Source organism: Anas acuta, chromosome W, assembly GCF_963932015.1.
Source record: "Anas acuta chromosome W, bAnaAcu1.1, whole genome shotgun sequence".
Taxonomy (NCBI): domain Eukaryota; kingdom Metazoa; phylum Chordata; class Aves; order Anseriformes; family Anatidae; genus Anas; species Anas acuta.
The window spans coordinates 22,366,039-22,377,401 of record NC_089016.1 but is presented as its reverse complement, the minus strand read 5'-3'; the positions used below and the strand labels follow the sequence as shown (position 1 = coordinate 22,377,401).

At 48.3% G+C, this 11,363-nt stretch overlaps 1 long non-coding RNA gene across 1 annotated transcript; it reads right to left on the bottom strand.

Annotated features, from left to right (window-relative positions):
• Nucleotides 1–6,535: 6,535 nt before the first annotated feature.
• LOC137847056 (uncharacterized) lies at nt 6,536–10,618 on the bottom strand. Its single transcript, XR_011090760.1, has 3 exons — nt 9,574–10,618; nt 9,381–9,457; nt 6,536–9,209 (listed from the first exon to the last, which is right to left on the bottom strand). It is a non-coding gene; the product is annotated as an uncharacterized lncRNA (long non-coding RNA).
• Between the last annotated feature and the right edge of the window lie 745 nt (nt 10,619–11,363).

Sequence of the window (11,363 nt, the reverse complement as noted above, 5' to 3'; positions counted from 1 at the left end):
ACTGAGATCTCTTCTGCCTAAGGGGAAAACACCATTTTAGAAAGATACCTGTTTAATGCATGCTACTGACAAAGCTATAAATCAATGTCCCAGAGAGACAATCACTTCAGGAAAAGTAGTGGCCTCATTGTTAAGAGTTCCCTGAGTGGCAGGGAGTGTGGGAGGATAAGGGCAGGCATCTAGAGCAGTGGGCACCTCCAATGCCTTGGGAATTCACTCCTGAACAAGTGCAGAATCCTAAAAACCTGGTAGAATGCTTGAGAAAGGTGTGTCATGACCCTGGTAATTCCAAAGAGACACAAATCACTGCAACATGGTGGGCCTTGGCCTATGCTTACCGAGCGTCAATCGATGCCACTATAACCCGAGTGAGAGACCCTGCAGCCACTTCAACCCTTGAGAAAGGCCCAGCAGCCACTCCAAGCCCTATAATGGGCCTCAAAGCTGAGCCAGGGAAACAGACTGTATGAGTGTCAATTGTACCTGTGCCCAAGATGAATGAAGAATGAATGAAGAAGTCAGGTCATTTAGAAAGCAGAGGAACTCCTACCCAGAGTAAGGATGAAGAAGAAGATGAGGCAGGCTACTCCAAAGTGGCTGGGCCATCAGAGGAACAGGAAGAAGAAGATGAAGATATCATAAAAGTATCAATAACTACCCGAGGCCTATACCAGCATGAGCTACGAGATATGGGAAAATATTTCAGTCGGTGTCCAAGTGAGCACCTTCTTACCTGGCTGCTCCGGTGCTGGGACAGCAGAGCCAAAATCTGGAATTAGAGGGCAGGGAAGCCAGGCAGCTGGGATCCCTTGCTAGGGATGCAGGCATTGACAAAGCAATTAGAAATGGAGCAGAAATCTTCACCCTCTGGAGGCGTCTCCTGTCAGGTGTGAAGGAAAGGTATCCCTTCAAGGAAGATCTTGTATGTCAGCCAGGGAAGTGGACCCCCAAGGAGAGGGGAATACAGTACCTAAGGGAATTAGCCATGCTGGAGGTGATTTATGATGACCTAGACAATGTCCAACTATCCAAAGATCCAGGTGAAGTCAAGTCTACACGACCCATGTGGCAGAAGTTTGTACAGAGTGCACCATCACCATATGCCAACTCATTGGCAGTAATGGCCTGGAAAGAGCATGAGGAAGCCACGGTGGATGAATTGCCTGAACAGCTCTGGCAGTATTAAGAAAGTCTCTCCTCTTCCCTACAGGCCTGCGTCTCTGCTGTGGAAAAATCTTTCTCAAGAGTTCTACCAATTCAAAGATAACAAAGAGAATACTCTGGAGAAATTTTCTCAAGAGGTCCACCAACGTAGAGAGAATTTATCTTCCTCCCCACCTGTACAAACCAGTGTCTCAGCTATCAGGGGTTGTTAAGGGATTTTTGAAACAGCAAGGAGGCCATGACTTGCTGCAGCTGAGCAAACCAAGCTACCAGGACGACTATGAGAAGTTCCCATGACAGTGTTCCCACATCGCCCGTGTTATAAAAACATTCTAAATATATAGAACATTGCTTTACATACTAAACGCAAGTATGACTATACATTTGTACAATCAGGAAAGATTACAAACAATCCTTTAAGTTCCATGACTTAACAGTCTCCATTTTCCATTCCTTTTGAACAATATGTCTCACTTTAAGTTGTCAAGCAACTCAGCCTTCAGACCTTATGTATCCCATTCTTCCCGGATCGAAGAAAAACATATCCATCTCCTTTTCAAGGCCAATAGGACCTGGGTCAAAAGGCATGTTCAGGTCAACAGGGGGCGTAACATCAAAGGCCTGCGATGGCAGTAGCGGTGCAGGGGCCCATGGTGTATCAGAAGGATCAGTAAAGGAGCCCGCAGCTCCCTCACTATCTGGCAAACCACACGTTTCTGACTGCGGTCCCACATGGCTCTTTAAGGCCTAAGAGACTGCTCACCAGGTGCCGAGCAATTCCACTGCAACCTTGTCATTTTTAGTTGCAGAGTCCCACACCTTGACCTCAGTTTGGTTCCATGTTTCAGGATCATAAACTGTCCGATTGTTAATAAGGAGAATGAGCTGTAAGGTTACCAGGACAGTCTTTGTTCCTAAGGACGTATGATTCTCCATAATGCGCAACTGCTTACCAGCGAGGGGCAGTTGTGTGCGCAGGTCCGCTTCTCTCAGCTTCAGCTTCTCTCCAGCTCCAGTGCGCCTATTTCCAGAGACTTTCTGTACGAGCTTCTCTGAGCAGTTTGCTGAGTTTGGCTGAACCTATTTTCATGAGGCAATCAAAGTGCCTGTTCCCGTCGTGGTCTCCATTCTGCCAGCCTGTTCCTTTTCATTCCTTCTTTCTGCTTCTTTATTGATGACATAACTTCATCACATCACGTTGCCTTCCTTTTTTATCTTGAGGGCAGGCTCCCCTCTTATACCCTTCTCTCCACAGCAGTTCTTTTCCAAACAACTTTTCATTGGTCAAATAACTTTGAATGTAACAACAACAGCAAACACCCAGAAAAATCCATGCCTTAATGGCTGGAAGAAGCAACCAGAGACTGCATGGAGTCTCCTGAATCACCCTTCTTTGTTCCCTCTAAACTCTTTTATATTCCTGATGGCCTCATCGTTAAGAGTCTAATGTTGTCTCAGCCATGGGGCTTTCTGACCCCCATGGCCACACTCCCAAATCTCCCCCTTCTTTATTAATATCAACCATTTTCTCAACACGAATTACTACTCCATATATAACAATCCCTCCTCTTCTTTTGAATATCATTAATTCGTGTCTTGTTTTCAAATTTGGCAAAGGCCAATTGAACCACAAGAGAATGCTTTCACAATATTCTCTGCAAGATTTATAAACAAGTTTTTAGCAATGGTTGGAATCCCATATATAGAATATTTCACCCAACTCATTGTTCCACAGGATGTACAATAATCGTCACCAGCAGCATCACATACATCAAATTCAATTGACCAAAGTAGATAACCAATCCTCTAGGTATATTTCCCACCTATTATTTTGATCGCTACAATTAGCATCCAACAGGGGTAGCTATGCCCTGATATATGTCACATTCCTGTTATGGGTCCCTTTTCACCTGACCCATCCTGGAACCTTCAAATAAGTTCCGAATCCCTGGAACCCTTACAGAGGTTCTGAATCCCTGGAATCCAAAAAGAGGTTCCGAATCCCCAGAACCCTCCAAGAGGTTCCAAATCCCTGGAATCCTCAAAGATGTTCCGAATCCCTGGCCGAATCCCTGGAAGCTTCAAATAAGTTCCGAATCCCTGGAACCCTTAAAGAGGTTCCGAATCCCTGTCTTTGCCTGTGTCAAGAGGTGTCTTGCAAGTGGTTAACCCACCCATGAATTCTTAGCTTCGGAACTTAATTCTGTCTCAGTTACACCCCTACACACAGTCACACAACCGAATTCCACCTAACCGAACGGTATCTTCGTTCGGGTCTTGCGCGCAGAATTACGGGTCACAAAATAAGAGCTCTTGGTTCTTTACTTGCCTCTTATGTTCGAAATCTTGTTGGACTCTAGCACCACTATCGGCAAGGGCCACTAGGTGGGGCGCCTCCCTTTACCGGTCGCAGATCCAACGTCCAAGAAGATCATGTCGGGGTCACCAATTTGTTATAAATGAAGTCTCAACTCAATCTGAATTTTGTAATATTTATACTTATGAAAGGTATAAAAGGTATAAAAGCTATAAAAGGTATAAAAGGCAAGTAAACAGCGCTGGGCGTGCGGGGAGTCCACGCTCCACCAACAAGCACACACGAACATAAAACATTCTAAATATACAGAACATTGCTTTACATACTAAACCCAAGTATGCCTATACAATCAGGAAAGGTAACAAACAATCCTTTAAGTTCCGTAACTTGCTAAAATCGAGTATGCCTATACATAAAAGGTAACAAACAATCCTTTAAGTTCCATGACTTAACAGTCTCCATTTTCAATTCCTTTTCTTGATTACAAACAACACTCTCCATTTTCCATTCCTTTTGAACAATACAAACAACTACTCCGCAACTGATCCTGCAGCCAAGCAGAGTGTCTCCTGTCTGGCTCGCCAAAATGACTCACGGAAAACTGACTCCACAATCAGTAAGATTGTAAAGTAGGTATGTTTACTCAGCGCTGGGTGGCACGGGGGGGTAGTCCCACCAAAGTCGTGCAGGCCCAACATGGCATTCTATCACAGATCACAGAATCACAGAATTTCTAGGTTGGAAGAGACCTCAAGATCATCGGGTCCAACCTCTGACCTAACACTAACAGTCCTCCACTAAAGGATATCCCTAAGCTCTACATCTAAAGGTCTTTTAAAGACCTCCAGGGATGGTGACTCCACAACCCTTTCAGTAAAGAAGTTCTTCCTAACATCCAACCTAAAACTCCCCTGGCGCAATTTTAGCCCATTCCCCCTCGTCCTGTCACCAGGCACGTGGGAGAACAGACCAACCCCCACTACGCTACAGCCTCCTTTAAGGTACCTGTAGAGAGCAATAAGGACATCCATTCCTCTCCCAGTCTGTAGCTCTGCTTGGGGTTATTGCGCCCCAGGTGGAGGACCTGGCACTTGGCCTTGTTGAACTTCATGCACTTGACCTCAGCCCATCGGTCCAGCCTATCCAGATCCTCCTGCACATCCTTCCTACCCTCAAGTAGATCAACACACGCACCTATCTTGGTGTCATCTGTTAACTTATTGAGGGTGCACTCAATGCCCTCATCCAGATCATCGATGAATATATTAAAGAGGACCGGCCCCAGCACCGAGACCTGGGGAACGCCACTAGTGACCAGCCTCCAACTGGACTTGACTCCATTCACCACGACTCTTTGGGCCCGGCTATCCAGCCAGTTTCTAACCCAACGAAGCGTGCGCCAGTCCAAGCCAAGAGCAGCCAGTTTCTTGAGGAGAATGCTGTGGGAGACGGTGTCAAAAGCCTTGCTGAAGTCAAGGTAGACCACACCCACAGCCTTTCCCTCATCCACCAAGTGCATCACTTTGTCATAGAAGGAGATCAGGTTCGTCAAGCAGGACCTGCCTTTCATAAACCCATGCTGACTGGGCCTGATCGCCTGCTTGCCCTGCAAGTGCCGCATGATGACTCTCAAGAAGGTCTGCTCCATGAGCTTCCCTGGCACTGAGGTCAAACTGAAAGGCCTGTAGTTCCCCGGGTCTGCCCTCCAGCCCTTCTTGTAGATGGGCGTCATGTTTGCTAGCCGCCAGTCAACTGGGACCTCCCCCGATAGCCAGGACTGTTGATAAATGACGGAAAGTGGCTTGGCCAGCTCCTCCGCCAGTTCTCTCAGTATCCTCGGGTGGATCCCATCCGGCCCCATCGACTTGCGCACATCCAAGTGCCGTAGCAGGTCGCCAACCATTTCCTCATGGATAGTGAGGGCCACATTCTGCTCCCCATCCCCTTCCACCAGCTCAGGGTACTGGGTATCCAGAGAACAACTGGTTTTGCCGCTAAAGACTGAGGCAAAGAAGGCATTAAGCACCTCCTTTTTTTCCTCATCTCTTGTAACTAAGTTCCCCCCCGCATCCAGTAAAGGATGGAGATTCTCCTTAGTCCTCCGTTTTGCGTTGATGTATTTGTAAAAACATTTTTTGTTGTCTTTAACGGCAGTGGCCAGATTGAGCTCCAGATGAGCTTTGGCCTTTCTAATTTTGTCCCTGCACAGCCTCGCAACATCCTTATAGTCCTCCTCAGTGGCCCACCCTTTTTTCCAAAGATTATAAACCCTCTTTTTTCTCCTAAGCTCAAGATGCAATTCTCTGTTGAGCCAGGCCGGTCTTCTTCCACGCCAGCTTGTCTTTGGGCATGTGGGGACAGGCCGCTCCTGCGCCATTAAGATTTCCTTCTTGAAGAGCGCCCAGACTTCCTGGACTCCTCTGCCCTTCAGAACCAAGGGACTCTACCAACCAGTGTCCTGAACAGTTCAAAGTCAGCTCTCTGGAAGTCCAATACAGCGGTTTTATTGTTCCCCTTCCTGGCCTTGCCAAGAATAGAGAACTCCACCATTTCATGGTCACTCTGCCCAAGATAGCTTCCGACCACCACATCTCCCACCAGTCCTTCTCTGTTTGTGAAGAGAGGGTCTAGCGGGGCACCACCCCTGGTAGGCTCAGTAACCAGCTGCGTCAGGAAGCTATCTTCCACGCTCTCCAGAAACCTCCTAGACTGCTTTGTCTGGGCTGTTTTGTGCTCCCAGGATATGTCTGGAAAGTTGAAGTCCCCCTCGAGAACAAGCGCCGACGATTTCGCAACTTCTGTCAGCTGCCTGTAGAACTCCTCATCTGTCTCCTCATCCTGGTTCGGCGGTCTATAACAGACCCCGACCAGGACACTAGCCTTGTTGGCCTTCCCGCCGATCCTAACCGAAAGGGACTCAACCTTGTCATTCCCAGCCTCGAGTTCCACGACATCAAAAGATTCTCTAATATAGAGAGCCACACCACCACCCCTTCTGTGCTGCCTGTCCCTTCTGAAGAGCTTATAGCCAGTCATTGCAGCACTCCAGTTGTGAGAGTGGTCCCACCATGTCTCCGTGATGGCAACCAAGTCATAGCCTGCCTGCTGCACGATGGCTTCCAGCTCCTCCTGTTTGTTGCCCATGCTGCGTGCATTAGTGTAGATGCACTTCAGCTGGGCCATTGCCTTCTCCCCTGGCCTTGCCATTGTTCCCCCTGGCACAGCTCCAACAAGCCTTATTTCAGCCCCATCCCCCATCTTACCTAGTTTAAAGCCCTCTCAATGATCCTCGCCAGCTCCTGGCCCACGATCCGTTTTCCCCTTAGAGACAGGGATCCATCTGCGGCCATCAGGCCGGGTGCCGAGTAAAGCGCACCATGGTCAAAAAAAACCAAGATTTCTGTGCTGGCACCAGCCTCTGAGCCACATGTTTATCAGGTGGGCTTTCCGTGTCCTCTCTGAACCCCTCCCTGCCACCGTAGGGATGGACGAAAACACCACCTGTACTCCCGCTCCCTCCACTAATCGTCCCAGCCCCCTAAAGTCCTGTTTGATAGCCTTGAGGCTTCTCTCTTCAACGTCGTCACTGCCAGCCTGGACTATCAAAAGAGGATAATAGTCAGAGGGGCGAACCAGGTTGGGAAGCTTCCTGGCAACGTCCCTGACCCTGGCCCCAGGGAGGCAGCAGACTTCCCTACGGGTAGGGTCAGACCCTCTGTTCCCCTGAGAAGGGAGTCAGTCGCCCACTACAATCACCCTTCTTGGTGGAGGCAGTCCTGAGGCGTGGAGTCCACTTCCTCACCCAAGGCATCCTCCTGGGTACACTTACTACCTCATCCTCACCCACGGGTCTCTCAAGCTCCAGGGCCTCAAACCTGTTGTATAAGCGCACCTGGGAAGGCGGGGCTGGAAGGGGAGGGCATCGCCTGCGAGGTCGAGCATGGACCTGTCTCCATTCCTCCTCAACTCCCAGGTCCCCTCCCTCTGCCCGACGGCGACAGGGCAGGGGGTCCACCCCCATTTGGGATGTCTCACCCCGGTACCTCTCCTTGAGACCCTGCAGTGAGTTGCTCCACCAGTCTATCTCCCGCTCGCACTCCCTGATATCCCTCAACCTCTCCACCTCCTCCTTTAGCTCTGCCACCATGTGGACCAGGTCGTCCACCTGCTCACACCTCACGCACGCAGTGTCTCTGCCTCCCGCCGATGGCAGCAACAGGCTCAGACACTCCCCGCATCCAGTGACCTGAACTGCTGCGTTTTTGAACGGAGTAGTCAGTCTGGGTGTGTACCGTCTTTCTGGAGAGCGCACCGTGCCTGGTGGAGACCATTGCAGCCTAGCTAACGGCTGTCATTACAGGAGGTGTTCGTATGGGCGGGGGAGAGCACTCTGCCCTTCCTGCTCGCCCTGCCTGCAGGAACTGCCGTGCTAACTGCCGCGCCACTCCCTTCTGACAAGCCATGCCCTGTTTGCCCGCCCTGTTTGCTGCGCTCCTGATCGCTTGCGCTCCCTAGGGGCAGCTTTTGAACGGCCAGGGAGGGGGCGCTGCTGGCTCCGCCTACGCCTTGCCAGCCTCTCTCAGGAGGGCTGCCGGGTCCTGGCGGCTCCCTCAAGTAGGCTCGATGCTGGAAAAATTAGCCCTGCCTGGCCCGATCCCCCGCTCCGCTGCAGAACGCGTCTGCCCCGGAGACGATTGCCTCGGCAAGTGGCCAATCATATAATACTGGACCATTTTTAATTTACTCTTTCATTTTCTGGGGCCCCTATCGTTCCAATTTCTAATCATTACTCCTAATGGACTTTCTGGTGGTATGTCTGGTAATTTGCTCCCTTTCTTCTGGTCCTTGGTCTTCAATTCTGTCTGACCCATCTAGGAATTTTACTATGGCAATTCCCACAGCCCTTGGTTACCTTAGTAAGAGTGTCTTGCAGGGGGTTTAGGACCTATTACCCACCCACGAATCCGATAGGAATTGCTTTGGTCCTTCACTGGCCAAGTCCCTCACGGGAGACTGGAACCGCCGTTAGAAGACCTCCACACTTGCTTCGGAACTAAGTTCCGTCTCAGTCACACTCTTACACACACAGACAACCGAATCCCACCCAACCAAACGGTATACACCTTAAAAACTTACGACTCCGTCGTCTTCGTTCGGCTCTTCGCATGTAGAATTACGGGCAAAATATAGTGCTGCAGCCTGCAAGGGAGCTCATAAAAAATTAAGATCTTTGCTTGCCTTTATTCAGGTTCAAGATGGCGTTAGTCCTGACCCAACTCGAACAGGAGCCACCAAATGGTGGGGCGCCTCTCCTAGATCAAATCAGAATTCAGGAACCAAAGCCATCCCGGATGAGCCCTGAATTGTAATAAATGAATGAGTCCCAAATAGGATTGCAATTAAAGTTTACAATTTATTAAACGAATAGAGGCAAGCAAACAGTGCTGGGTGCGCCGGGAGTCTCTACTCCACCAAGACTCACACCAGTTACATCAGGCGGCTGGTTTTTATGCTCCTAGGCTAATACATATTCATCACCACTTTTGGAAAAGGCAGGGTTATTATAATTAGTTTCCTGGGATCCGAACCATCCCACAGATGCATGTGTATCAGTCTTCGGTGGTTCCTCTGGGAGTCGCTTGTACTGAAGGCTCGTAGTCTTCCTCCCAGTCTTTGTCCTTCAGTCGTTCTTCAGCTTCCCACCACTCTTTATTTAGTAGTCTCTGGTCTGGATGTCAGAAATTTGTGTCTCGTGCAATAGTCAGCAGTTATCTCAAAAAACCTCCCCCCTATTCTCTTATCTCCCAGACCCGAGTCTCAAGGTTTACCCTTCAAACCCTCTATCCACGCGAACTGCTAGACCATTCTTTTCCAAGATACAAGAACTGTATACACTCACCACTCTGTTTCTCTTGGACTTTTGGTTATACAAGGGTATGTAAGACAGAAGGTCACATTTCATCATATCATGCGGCCCTAGAATTGTTCCATATTGACACGAATCAGATGAACATATTTCACAATCTGTAAGGTTACCAGGATATTTTTTGTTTCTAAGGACATATGATTCCCCATAGCACACAACTGCTTACCTTCGGCCAGTGAGGGGCAGTTGTGTGCGCGGGTCTGCTTCTCTCAGCTTGAGGTTCTTTCCAGCTCCGGTGCACCAATTTCCAACGACTTTCTCCACGAGCTTCTTTCTTCTCTACGAGTGGTGTGCTGAGTTCAGCTGAACCTATCTTCATGAGGTGATCAGTACCCCTGTTCCTGTCCTGGTCCCTGTTCTGCTAGCCTGTCCCTATTCATTCTTTTTCTTTTTTTTATTTTTGTCCCTATTCTGTTAGCCTGTCCCTGTTCCTGTTCTTCAGGTTGTTCCTGTTTCTTTTCTTCATGTCCCTGTTCGGTTGCCATTTGTGGCATAAAGACCACATGGACAGCAGGGTTCTTTTAGGATCAGTAACTGCTACTTCTTTATCGATGACATAACTTCAGCTCTCTCTTACCAAGGGCCTATCTTTATCTCTCATATCGAGGACATAACTTCATTATCTTGTTGCATCCCATGTTGAGGACAGGCTCCCTTCTTATACCCTTCGCCCCACTGCAGTACTTTTCCACTAACTATTCATTGGTCAAACAACTTTGCCCGGCAACCAGCAAACCCCCAGCAACTTCCATGCCTTAACTGCTGGCTGGGGAACAAGCAACCTGAGACAACAAGGCATCTCCTGAATCGCCCTTCTTTGTTCCCTCTAAACTCTTTACATTCCTGATGGCCTCATCGTTAAGAGTCTGATGTTATCACCAACCATGGGGCTTGTCGACCCCCATGGCCACACTCCCACAAGAGGACTCCTATCATCACAAGGGAAATCAATTCCAAGCGGTATATCTGCCTTCTGAAGTTGCCATTATGCATTGTAAAGGACATCAGACAGAGGATACTGATATTGGAAGAGGAAATAGATTGGCTGACTCAGAAGCCAAAGGGCTGGCAGAACAGGCATCTGAGACTCAAATTTTGGCACTAGTACCAGGAACAGAAAACAGGCATTAACAAAAGCCTTAGAAAATGAAGTAGAATGTTCTAAGATGATAAGCAATTAATTGAAGATGTAGACGCAAAGTGTTACCTACAGGTTTGTTATAAATGGCTCAGGATTCAAATTAGGATTAAATAAAAAAATAGGATTTATTAAAAGAATATAAAAGAATAGAGGTAAGCAAACAGCGCTGGGTGCACCGGGAGTCTCCGCTCCACCAGGACGCACACCAGTTACATCAAGCAGCTGATTTTTATGCACCTAGACTAATACATATTCATTACTACTTCTAAAAAAGTAGATTATTATAATTAGCTTCCGGGGTCCAGTTCCTCCTACTGGAGCATGCGCATCAGTCTCCTCTGGGGGTCTCTAGGGGTCTTTCATGCTGAAGGCTCGTAGTCTTCCTCTCACCCTTTGTACTTACTCGGCACTATTCCAAGTTTATGGAACACTCTCTGTACACTCTCCGCAGGTCTTGTCTCCCAACCGTCCTTCAGCTTCTTTTTTCTTCCTCTTAATCTCTTGGCCCCCCCTGGCCAGATACCAAGGATCCACATAGTATCTCATAACAGTCACCAGCAGTCACCAGTTATTATCAGTTGTTCTGAAACTCCCAAACAGCTTGACAACTCACGAGCAATTAAAACATTCTTTCCCAGCTATTCACAGTCATCTATATAACATCTATAGCAGTATTAAATCAATCTCGAAGAAGACAGGAAAAAACTGTAACTGTTAGAACTAGAAGTCAGGAATAACAAAAGCAAACAGGTTCACAAATTTAAGGAGTGTTTTCTGAAGACGTGATAAATTGACTAGAATGAGGGGGAGACTGG